Source organism: Mustela nigripes, chromosome 15 (genome assembly GCF_022355385.1).
Source record: "Mustela nigripes isolate SB6536 chromosome 15, MUSNIG.SB6536, whole genome shotgun sequence".
Taxonomy (NCBI): domain Eukaryota; kingdom Metazoa; phylum Chordata; class Mammalia; order Carnivora; family Mustelidae; genus Mustela; species Mustela nigripes.
The window spans coordinates 14,613,110-14,626,137 of NC_081571.1; positions in this window are offsets into that span (position 1 = coordinate 14,613,110).

A 13,028-nucleotide genomic window follows, 5' to 3' on the forward strand; every position below is an offset into this window, starting at 1 on the left:
AGACACTGGTTAGTGTTTTTGGGTTTGGTAACTTGGAATGTCACAAGTGCCTTTTCATAGGGTAGGTGTCAGGATCCTGTAAGGGTGAAGCCGGACTGGGTTGAGCAGATGGGAAGTTGGGAAATGGTGACAGTGGAGACTGATTTGGGGATGTTCGGATGGTAAGTCAAAAGGAGAGTGTTGTTTTTTTGTTTTGTTTTTTGTTTTTTTAAATAGATTAAGCTTGAACATCTTTTCTCCATTAGATATACATATTTTGGGACTCCTGCCCATAGCCTTTTTTAAGGACACTGCCCTGGCCTACAACTCCTACTGAGTCGCATGAGATTTTTTTTCCTCTGACTACATGACCATGAAGGGGTAGCTGATTCATAAGTGACCTATGCACTGTGTAATCTCAGAACTTAAGCCACACCCATCTGAGTTTTCCTCTAGGAATCTGAATTAAAAGACCCAGTTTTCAGTGATCTGTGGATAGTAAATACAAAACCCCTGGGCCACATGCAAGAGGAAGTGAAACCCTCAGAGAGATGTGGATGAGAGAGAGACTGGTCTCCAGAATGAATCGGTTCTTGCACCTTTTGAGCTCTATGGTCTAACCAGAGCCCTCTACCATTTCCTATTGCTCAGATTGGTTTGAAGGGATTTCAGCTTCTCCCAGATGAAAGGACCCTGACTGGAGCAGTCTTCTCGGGTCTCCTTGTTTCTGGCCCCTCTCTGCTCGGCTGTGTGGTACAGGTAAATGCCAGGGAGAGTATCTCTGTGTTGTCTTCACCATGTAATTGATCTGTCCTGCACAATAAAGTGTCAGCTCAGTCAGCCCTTCGTAGCCTGCCAGGATGTGGCCTCATCCTGCCTTTCCCATCCCCCTGCCATTTTCTGATGTTAACTCCTCCAGCTAAACTGCGTAGGAACACCTGTCCCCCTAACTCCTCGCATGTCAGCATTCTCCTGCTTGGATCATCTCACTCTACTTGCTTGTGATCTGTGCCCCTTCTAGTCAAAGTGTGGCCTCACTGTAGCACAGATGGGGCATCACCCAGGCCCCCCTCCAGACCTCCTGACTCAACCTGACAGCCCAGGGTGATTGGAAGCCATATTAAAATCTGAGAAGCTTGGGTGCCTGGCTGGTTCAGTGGGTTAAGCCTCTGCCTTCAGCTCAGGTCATGATCTCAGGGTCTTGGGATCGAGTCCCACATTGGGCTCTCTGCTCAGCAGGGAGCCTGATTCCCTCTCTTTCTCTACCTGCCTCTCTGCCTACTTGTGATCTCTCTCCCTCTCTGTGTAAGTAAGTAAAATATTTTTGGAAAATTTTGAGAAACTTTGGTCTATGCCCTCTATGTAAATCTCTCTCCTGCTTTAGGTCCCAGCCTCAGGGCCATCTGCCTCACTGTATCTTTCCTGACCCTGCAGTGATTGTTCACCTCACCCTGAACACCTGTAACATGGCCGAAACCAACAACAGCTTTCTTGGGTGCTTGCTGTAAACTGATCACTAGAGAAAGCACGTGTATCTATGTGCCACCTAATTTATCCCTCAGAACAATTCTATGAGGTCTTGTTACCCCCATCTTAGAGATAAAGGAACCAAGACTCAGAGTAACTCACTGTGTTTAATCACCTAGTGTCAGAAACAGCATTTGAACTTAGCTCTTTCTGATTCTGAGCCCACAAAAGCTTTCATATATTCTTACAGTAATAAGACTGACTAAAATCAGACACACTAGAGCATACAAATCCAAATGAATAGTCAAGACTATTAATTGTGATGATGTGTCATCATCACTATGCAAAGTACAACTACGAAATTATCTATGCAGGAAATTAACAATTTCAATTATGCTGATTACTTTATAGACAAACCACGCATAGCCTGCGCTACTTCTCTGATACTTGATGTTTTCACCTTTTGAAGATTGAACATCTTATCCATGTAATTTTTGTAAAGCTTCCATAAAACAGGAACTCTTTAAATTTTAAAATATCTCCTTGCTTAAAAATGTTTCAGTGCTTTACACACACTAAAGACCCAATAAATATGTATTGGATTCATTTGATTCTCACAATCATTGTGTCCTCGTAGTCCCTAACTGGGTCCCTGATAGCATATCCCAAACTGAATTCGTCTTCCCACCATATCCACCTCTAAGATTGCTCCAGCCTCAGCTCTCCTGCTTTTGGTACGGATTTTATCCTTCCTGTTATTCAAGGCCCAGGCCCTAAAGTCATCTTTGACTCTGATTCTCTCTTGCATCCCTTCCAATCTGCTAGCAAGTCCTGTTGATGTAAAATACATACTTCCACTGCCACAATTACTCTTATACCTCAGGGTATTAGTGTGCTAGGACTGCAGATTAAACCCCAGAAATTTACTGTCATGCTTCTGAAGGCTACAAGTCTAGTCCCAGAAGCTTTGCTTCCTTCCAAAAGCTGTGAAGGAAAGGTGTGTCCTAGGCTTTACACTTTGGCTTGTGGATGGCCATCTTCTCCATGTGCGTCTCCATGCCCACTAATTTCCCATTTATTAAGGTGCACATCCTATTGGATCAAGGACCACCCTAATAACCTCACCATAATTTAAGTATCTGTAAGGATCCTATGTCCAAATACAGTCACATTCTGAGGTACTGAAGTTAATGAGTTCAGCATATTGGGACACAATTCAACACATAACACCTGGATTCTTGTGGAAGCTCTTTCTCTGGTCTCTCTACTTCTCTTGTCCCCTGGAGTCTCTTCTCTACACAATAGCCTGGGTTATCTTTTTTAAAATGGAAGTGAGATCATATTTCTTTTTTTGCTTATGATCTCTAATGCATCATCTTTGGAATAAAAGCCAAAGTCCTTATCATGGCCCATGTGCAGAGCCCTGTGATGGGCCCCCCATTCCCTCTCTGCCTTCATCTCCCTCTGTTCTCACACACTCTGCTTCAGCCCCAGGGGCTTCCTCACAGTCCTTGTCATGTCAGACAAGGATCTGTATTATACTGTTTGTATGTAGCATTTCCTCTGCCTGGAATATTCTTCTTTCAGATATTGGTATGTCTTGTCCTCATCTCCTTCAAGTGTCCAATGTTTCTGACTCAATGAGGCCTTCCCTGAATTCCTTATATACAATTGCATCTCCCACCCTAGCATTCCTTATGACCCTTTTATGCTTTGTTGTTCTCCACAGAACTCATTGCTTTCTGATACACTATATTATATAGTACCCTTTTTTATTTTGTTGTCTGTCCTCCTCCATTTGAATGTGGCCCAGTACTCTGTCTCATCTCCAGGGTCTAAAACAACGTCTCCTTGCTGGCAGTCAATACACATGTATAGTACGAATAAAAGGATTCCCATTTTATAAGTGTTGAAACTAGAGAACAGAGAAGTCATGCACTTTTCAAGGTTACACAGTGAGTTGGTAGAGCTTGGATTAGAACCCAGGCAGCCTCCTGGTTCAAAGCTCTTTGTACCATAACCAGACCATACCATAAAAATTGTCTTTGCCATAATGACCTCAATATATATGCTAAACGAAGCTTAAAATATAGATTTGATTTTCATTTTAAAGCCTATCTCCTAATCAACAAGGTTATTGCTATCTTAATAACCAAGTTGGATCATCACATTGTCAATCTAATTGGTCTAACCCTAACCTGTAGGGCAGGTACCATTAGCACAGTCCGCAAACACAAACTCTCTCAGCTGACTTGGTGGTTGCATCTGAACCAACGTTTCTGACTCAATGGGGCCAATATTATTTTGTATTAAGATCATTTTAATTTTTATCAGGTAATTTATAAATATGATTGGAAAAATGAGCGGTTATGGAAAAGATTACAACAAAATGTCCCAAACTCTCAGGATAATATATCTCTTAAATGCCACCCAATTCCACTCTCCTATGCTCTCTCTCCAAGGTTGTGTCTTTCCGTGTGGTACTCATTCTATGACTTTTCCTTCTCTTGGGCGAAATCTGTTTCCTAGCTCTCATGTCTTCTTCTTAGATTATTTCCTTATTTTGCCAGAACTCATCTGCCAATAAATTCTTAAGAAACAGTTATGGAAAATAAACTTGTGAGTACTTGCATTTCTGAAAATGTGTTTATTCTATATTCACACTTGGTGGTTATTTGCCCACAAGATAGACCCCCATGTCAATTTTAGGGCAAGCAGGGGAAAGGGATATATATATTGGTGTGGCGCTCTGGAGAATTTCATCTGCCATAATGAGTGAGTTAGCAACAGGTGTATTTGCCTTTTTTAGTTTCTGGCTCCTCCTTCCTTGCCTGGTCCCTGATCCCTAGCTCCATTTTTCCTGTGAGCTTCCCTATAGCTTTTGGAAATGTTGACATTTCTGACCTCTGACCCCGGGCTCCATCCCATGCCAGTGTCAGCTTTCTTCCCCTTGGCTTTCTGTTTTGTACCTCACTGTTACCCTCAGCTCACATGTCATTGACACTTTGATTAATTTGTCTGCAGACCTTATGAAGGAGAAATCGTGCTTGCAATTACAGTAATCTAATCCAAAAGACAAGTACAACAGAGACCATTAATTTGTCTTGCTTATAAAGCTTTGCATTTCCCCTTTCCCTGCCTCCAGTTTACAATTTTTCCTGCTGCTAAAAAACCTAAAGCGAGACCATTCAAACACAGAAACCAAATAATTTAAAAGAAAAACAGTTTGCATTTGAGGAGGTTTGGTTTTTGGCAGACGAGTATTTCAAATACAGAGCTTCCTTTGCCGATTGATGTGTTTAGACAGCAGTGAATGGGGCAGAGCTGTTTAGTGCTCAGGGATGTGAAGCCACAACCAGTAGAAGACTGAGTGAAAGACCACCCAAACACGGTATTCCTGTAAGTGGGAGTGTGCAGTTTGAGCATGGGTTAGAAAAACTATAAGGGACCTTAAACACAAGGGAAGAGATACAAAGTAGCTGAAGTTGAGAGGGAAAGGGGATTTCTTGGGAGAGAAGCTGTCTCATGATCACCCGTTCCCCCTCCCCCAAACACACAAGTAGTACTGGGTGTGCTAGGCCAGCAGAGCTGGTGTTGGCCTGGAGACCCAAGTAGTGGGAGGGAAGCTGTACCCCACATGGTCTCGCTGTTCCACAGCCCACAATCCTAGTAACCGGATGTGGGGCCTGGGTAAGGACATGATTTAGGGTCATTTAAAAAAAGATCTTGTCCATACAGATGTAGTGAAAAGAAGGGCCACATGCATCCCAATATTCATAGCAGCAATGTCCATGATAGCCAGACTGTGGAAGGAGCCGACATGTCCTTCAACAGACAAAAGGATAAAGAAGATGTGGTACAATTTCCTTACACCACACACGAAAATAGACTCAAAATGGATGAATGACCTCAATGTGAGAAAGGAATCCATCAAAATCCTTGAGAAGAACAAAGACAGCGACCTCTTTGACCTCAGCCGCAGCAACATCTTCTTAGGAACATCACCAAAGGCATGGGAAGCAAGGGCAAAAATGAACTATTGGGATTTTTATCAAGATCAAAAGCTTTTGCACAGCAAAGGAAACAGTTAAGAAAACCAAAAGACAACTGACAGAATGGGAGAAGATATTTGCAAATGACATATCAGATAAAGGGCTAGTGTCCAAAATCTATAAAGAACTTAGCAAACTCAACACCCAAAGAACAAATAATCCAGTCAAGAAATGGGCAGAAGACATGAACAGACATTTCTGCAAAGAAGACATCCAGATGGCCAACAGGAACATGAAAAAGTGCTCCATATTACTTGGCATCAGGGAAATACAAATCAAACCCACAATGAGATACCACCTCACACCAGTCAGAATGGCTAAAATTAACAAGTCAGGAAATGACAGATGCTGGTGAGGATGCAGAGAACGGGGAACTCTCCTACATTGTTGGTGGGAATGCAAGCTGGTGCAACCACTCCGGAAAACAGAGTGGAGGTTCCTCAAAAAACTGAAAATAGAGTAACCCTATGACCTAGCGATTGCACTACTGGGTATATATCCTAAAGATACAAACGTGGTGCTCCGAAGGGGCACGTGCACCCAAATGTTTATAGCAGCAATGTCCACAATAGCCAAACTATTGTTTCAGAGGGGAGGGGTTTGGGGTGGGTTTGCCCAGTGATAGGTACCAAGGAGGGCAAGAACCTAGATGTCCATCAATAGATGCAAATGACATATCAGATAAAGAAGAGGTGGTATATATACACAATGGAATACTATGCAGCCATCAAAAGAAATGAAATCTTGCCATTTGTGACGATGTGAATGGAACTAGAGGGTATCATGCTTAGCGAAATAAATCAATCGGAGAGAAACAACTATCATATGATCTCCCTGATATGAGGAAGTGGAGATGCAACATGGGGGGTTAAGGAGGTAGGAGAAGAATAAATGAAACAAGATGGGATTGGGAGGGAGACAAACCATAAGTGACTCTTAATCTCACAAATCAAACTGAGGGTTGCTGGGGGGAGGGGGGTTGGGAGAAAGGGGGTGAAGTTATGGACATTGGGGAGGGTATGTGCTTTGGTGAGTGCTGTGAAGTGTGTAAACCTGGTGATTCACAGACCTGTACCCCTTGGGATAAAAATATATGTTTATAAAAAATAAAAAAAATATATATGTGGTCCATATATACAATGAACTATTACTTGGCCATCAGAAAGGATGAATACCTACCATTTGCATCAACATGTATGGAACTGGAGGAGATTATGCTGAGTGAAATAAGTCTGGATGAGAAAGACAATTATCATATGGTTTCCCTTATTTGTGGAACAAAAGGAATAGCATGGCGGACATTAGGAGAAGGATGGGAAAAAAAAGGGGGGAAATCAGAGTGGGAGATGAACCATGAGGGACTAAGGATTCCGGGAAACAAACTGAGGGTTTCAGAGGGGAGGGGTTTGGGGTGTGTTTGCCCAGTGATAGGTACCAAGGAGGGCATGGATTGCATGGAGCACTGGGTGTGATACACAAACAATGAATCATGGAACACTACCTCAAAAACTAATGATGTACTGTATGGTGACTAACATAGCATTACAAAAAAAAATTAAAAACGCGATCTTGTCTGGGAAAGTGGCCTGCTGGGGTCAGGACTGCTCAGCAGTGAGAATTGTGGGGGTTTCCAAGAGCCAATGTGGAGGAGAGGAGTCCAGCATGAGTGGATGAAGGAGAAGTGCCCTGAGGTAGGGAAGCTCAGCAGGGGAGACTGACAAACCCACTCAAGTTCCCATGAAGGAAGGAATCTGCTAGAAGCCTCTACCAAGCCTGGAGACCATGCCTGCCACGCGTCATAAGAGCCCTCTTTCCCTGATCTCTCTCTGTGCTCCTTACCTTCCCCTTCAGGATTCACCATGGAGTCATCAGAAACAGTCCACAGGCAGTGGAGGCAGTGGGAAGGAAAGAAAAAACTGAGCACAAGCCCTCCTTAAACCTGGGCCCCCACCTGTGACCAGCCTTCACTGAGTGGGCAGGGGGTGGGAGGTGACTGAAGTGGTAATTGATACATTGGACCAAGCATTCTAGGTTGGAATGTGAGATGTAGGACTTAAAGTAACCATGGGGTTTCGTGTGTTTAGCAATGGTCACAAATGCCATTGCTTGCCCTCATTTTCATCCAGAGGCAAGGGCTATTCTCTCCCCATTGTCTATGTCATAAGGTAGAGTAGGAGGCAAAACAATAACATAAAGTTGCATTTTGAATGCACCTCACTAATGACAGATCAATGTGCTACTAATAATAACCTTTGGGAAGATTTTTCTATGCCTGTACCCAGAGTACTCAACTTTCCCCTCCACGATGGCTCTTAGTAAAGATATAATGAAGCAGGAAAGAAGCAGAGAGAAGGGCCAATCTAACTATGCATGTAGTAGCAGGCTGGCCAGAGAGGGAAGAGGGGCTCAGAGATGGCAGCTAAGTCAGAGGTTGTGTGGGCTACAAGGAAAATGTCTGTTGGGGTTTGTGGAAAAGTTTATGATGCATAAAATATTAGCACATTAGCTTATTTTAAATTAAATTAATACCTCTTAAATGGCTTATATTCTAGTTAGAAACCAATAAAAAGCAATGTAAATTTTTAAACAGCCTAAACAGAACACGGAGCAGAACTGAATAAATCAGAGTTTATTCATATGATAGAATAACAGGCAGTCATTAGAAATCATGTTTTCAAAGAATATTTGAAAACATGAAAATAGTCCATAATACGGGGGTACCTAGGTGGCTTAGTCAGTTAAGTGTCTGACTCTTGATTTCAGCTCAGGCTGATCTCAGGGTCATAATCTCAGGGTTGTGAGATAGAGCCCCGAGTTGGGCTCTGCACTGGTCATGGAACCTGCTTAAGATTCTCTCTCTCTGCCTCTTCCTCTACCTCTCCCCATCCCGACACATGCACTCTCTCTTTCTCTCTCTCTCCAAGAAAAATGACAGACAGTAGTAAGTGTTGATGAGGATGTGGAACAACTGGAACCCTCAAACATTGCTGGTGGGAATATAAAATGGTACAGCCACTTTGAAAACAGCCTGGTAGTTTCTCAAGTGGTTAAACATAGAGTTACCATATGATACAGCAATGCCAACTTTTAGGTATGTAGTCAAGGGAAATAAAAACATATGTTCCACAAAAACTTGCACATGAATAATCATAACAGTATTATTTATAATATCCAGAAAGTAGAAATAAGCCAAATGCCCATCAATGTGGACATTGTATGTTGTATGTGTTGTATAAGCATGTTGTATCCATACAAAGGAATATTAACTGGCAAATAAAAAAGTACTGATATGTGTTACCACATGGATGAACCTTGAAAACAATTATGCTAAACAAAAAAAAAGGCACAAAGAAGCCACATAAGATTCTGCTTATATGAGATGTCCAGAATAGCAAGCTTATAGAGACATTTATGAGATATGTAAGAAATATGCCATATTAATGGGTAGAAAGAATCAGCATAATAAAAATGTCAGTTTTCACCAAATTCAAAACATTGACAATCCTCATTTCATTTGTTTTTTCAGGGAGCTTGACAAATCAATTCTAAGAATTAAGCAGAAGAATAGATACTCTTGAAGAGTAAGATGGGAAAATTTGCTTTAGATAGCAAGACTTACAATATATAATATATAATATAGCAAGGATTTATGATAACATAAATCCTTGATGCTAAGAGCTTATAGACTTTTAGAAAACAATGTAGGATGATATCTTTTTGACCTTGGGATAGATAAGAGTTTCTTAATCAAGATGTGGTCCTCTCTAACCATAAAGGGAAAGATTGTTTGACTACATTAATATTAAGAACTTCTGTTTCAGTGTGGAGATTCCTTAAGAAATTAAAAATAGAGCTTTCCTATGACTGTGCAATTGCACTACTGGGTATATACCCAAAGATACAGATGTAGTGAAAAGAAGGGCCATCTGTACCCCAATGTTCATAGCAGCAATGGCCACAGTCACCAAACTGTGGAAAGAACCAAGATGCCCTTCAATGGATGAATGGATAAGGAAGATGTGGTCCATATACACTATGGAGTATTATGCCTCCATCAGAAAGGATGAATACCCAACTTTTGTAGCAACATGGACGGGACTGGAAGAGATTATGCTGAGAGAAATAAGTCAAGCAGATAAAGTCAATTATCATATGGTTTCGCTTATTTGTGGAGCATAAGAAATAACACGGAGGACATGGGGAGATGGAGAAGAGGAGGGAGTTGAGGAAAATTGGAGGGGGAGGTGAACCATGAGAGACTATGGACTCTGAAAAACAATCTGAAGGTTTTAAAGGGGGGGGGGGGGGGGAAGTTGGGTGAGCCTAGTGGTGGGTGTTATGGAGGACCTGTATTGCATGGAGCACTGGGTGTGGTACATAAACAATGAATTCTGGTACACTGAAAAGAAATTAAAAAAATAAAAAATTATTTTAAAAAAGGAAAAAAAGAACTTCTGTTTCATGAAAGGACGTCAAAAAGGAAGTGAGGAGTCAAACCACCGTCTAGGATATGGTAGCTGCATGCATATAACTGGCAAAAGATTAGAACTCTTTTTTATCAGTAAGAAAAAGACAAGCCAGGGGCACCTCGGTGGCTAAGGCAGTTAAGCATCTGCCTTCTGCTCTGGTCATGATCGCAAAGCACTGGGTTTGAGCCCTGAATCCTTGGAGGTGGCCCTCGTGCCTCCTCAATGAGGTAGTGCTCCTAGGACATGTCAGGTGCCAGTGGAGGCTTGAGGCCCAGGGAATGCTGTCTGAGAGTAGATCCATGTGTTCGCAAGAACAGTAGAGACCCTTGGAAACGCCTTGGTGACCTCATCTGTAGCCACAACCCAGAGGGTATTTCTCTTTAGTGGAATGGGATTTGTAACATGCTATTTTTGTTTGTTTATTGGAACATACTATCAGCATGAGTCATCTCTCTCTGTCTCCCTCCCTCTCTTTCTGTCTGTTTCCTCCCTTCCTGTCTCCTCAGACTCTGATAGAAATACTGTGCTATTTTGTGCTATAGCTCTACACACAGATCCCTAGTTATTATTATTTGCTCTTATAGGGGCTCCTAAATAGTTTCTCAGGAAAAGTGCAAATGTGCATGGCCTTGGTGTGAACATGACCTCTGTACCCTGTGGCTCCCTCACTCCCCGTTGGTCTGCGGAATCCACATGATTCACTTCTGTGCTCTTTGCTCCTTTGTATCCAGGGCAGGGATATGAATAAGGCGATGTTAGATATTTTAATTGTACCCTTTCTCTGGCATTGTGCTTCTTAACTCCAAACCCTCTAAACAAATCTCTTAAGGATCTTTACATAATTATCAATGTTTTATATGTAAATGCCAAGGTTGACAAACTGCTCTGAGAAATTTAATTAAAAACTGAGTAAGCTTATTTGGAAATTGAGAAGTGGCATTTTATTTCCTCCTAGATATATTTACGCATAAAGAGAATATAATATTATGACACAACCCCAAGAGACACAAGCACGTATTAAGCGATTCTTATGGCAAAAACTTAAGTGTATCATTCCATTCAGATGATGCCAATCCAATCTCATTCAACAATGCAACTCTGCATAGCTAACAGTTGTCAAGCCCAACAACAGTCACTTCTGTCAAGTGATTGACTAAATACAAAGCTTTCAAAACATTTCTGAGATTGTTGCCATTGGGCTGTCCTATACTATAAGGATTCAGTACTCTCTCCAATAGGCAACATAGCTTTTTGGTTTATTTTTCTTAGATCAACTCGAAATGAGAGTGCCAGATCAATTCATGAAAACATTGAAATTGCAGTGTCACCATTCAAACAATTACAGCAGGGTGAATAAACCTTGCTTTTGTAAGGTCAGATTTTTATCATTGGGAGTCTGTAGACATCCTTAGACTTTGGCAGAAAGCAATGGCTTCATTAATTACATGAGTTCTTTTGGGCTACTTAGAATGTGATTAGGTTTGTGTCTACATTATATGAACATTGATTGCTGTCTAGTCTCTGTGGATCTAGAGAACTAATGCTCTGATTCTAAGTAATACATGTGTGATAAGAACAACTCTGATGTTAATAAGCATAATTGCTGTGAATATTTCTAATATTGAAATTTTTGAGCCTTCTTAAATCTGTTTGGATGATGCTAGCACTATGAGAGGATAGCAAGGAGTACATACATTTCATTATAGTTCTACCTTTTGTTAGAGATCGCTTTGTCATGTGGTTATGTGTCAGGATTTTTAGTCTTGCTCCACTGCTGAGCCAAAAAAAAAAAAATCCAAAAGAAACCAAGTGAGTTCCCAGTGGGTTGGGAACAGAACTGTAACCATCTTAGAATACAAAAATCAAATTCAAAATAATATCGACAAGATGAGTTGTTGGGAGGATAAGTACAATTATGTTTATCAGGCACAAGAGTGTATTTTGGTGAGCAAAATGATCTAGATTCTAGTGTTGGATGAGATCCTGAAAAAGTTACCAAGCCTTTCTCAGCTTCATTTTCCTTATATGAGAAGTGGCTGATAAAACCTAATAGTCTTTCATGTATCTTTCCATAGGAAGCATTATTTATCTGAAACAAAAATGAGAAAGGGTTTGTTATATACAAACACAGAAGAATTGCTGTTCCTGATGGTACACGAAGGGACCACATCCTACAAAACAAGACTGTGTGTTGAGATGTAGGCCCTAGGACAGCCCTTTTAACAAGATGCCCACTCTTGTCCTGCATCACACATTGCACTTGAATCTAATGGACGAACAATGACGTATGTGAATGTCTCCAAGCATTGCGATCCACTTCTAGAATTCGCATTCCCGCCATGGGGCAGCCAATATGAGGTCAGCCATCTTGAGGAGTACAAATATTTTTATACTATGCAGGAACCCTGGGATTTAGACTTTATGATGGTGGGTTATAGAGATACATTATTATGTCACCCATGACCTTGGCACAGGTTAAAGAACTTTATATTTCTGCAGATGCCTCTCTGTATCATGAATTTTCTCACGAGAAGAACTTTTCCTCCACCTATAGCTCTTGGAATTATTTATTTATTCACCTCACCTCTGCTACCTGGGGATGCTGGGATCTTTTCTGTCTGGATCCAGGAACTACCTCTTGGCCCCCACTATTTAAATGCCATATATGTGTCCTGCAACCCTCCTTCTGTTTATATACATATCTCCTATTATAAAATCTCCACAAGCAAGTCTACTGCTCTGGACACTTTATACTGTTGGTACTGTTTATCTGGTTTGACTACTCTGAGCACCAAATCTTGACGGGAAAAGGAGAGTTAACTGAGCTCTTTAATTGTAAGTCTGGGTCGGGCTGCAAGAAAAAGAAAATAACCAATTCAACTGACTTAAACAAAAAAGGAAATGTATTTCATAAAACAAGAAGTCTGGCTCAAGAACCCCAAGTCAGGGTAAAGGATGGACTCAGCTTTACGTTGCTCAGCATCCCTTGTCCCTGGTTGCAAAACGGTTGCAGCAATTCCAGTCATCACGTCTAGCTGTAATAACGTCAGCAGCAGAAAAA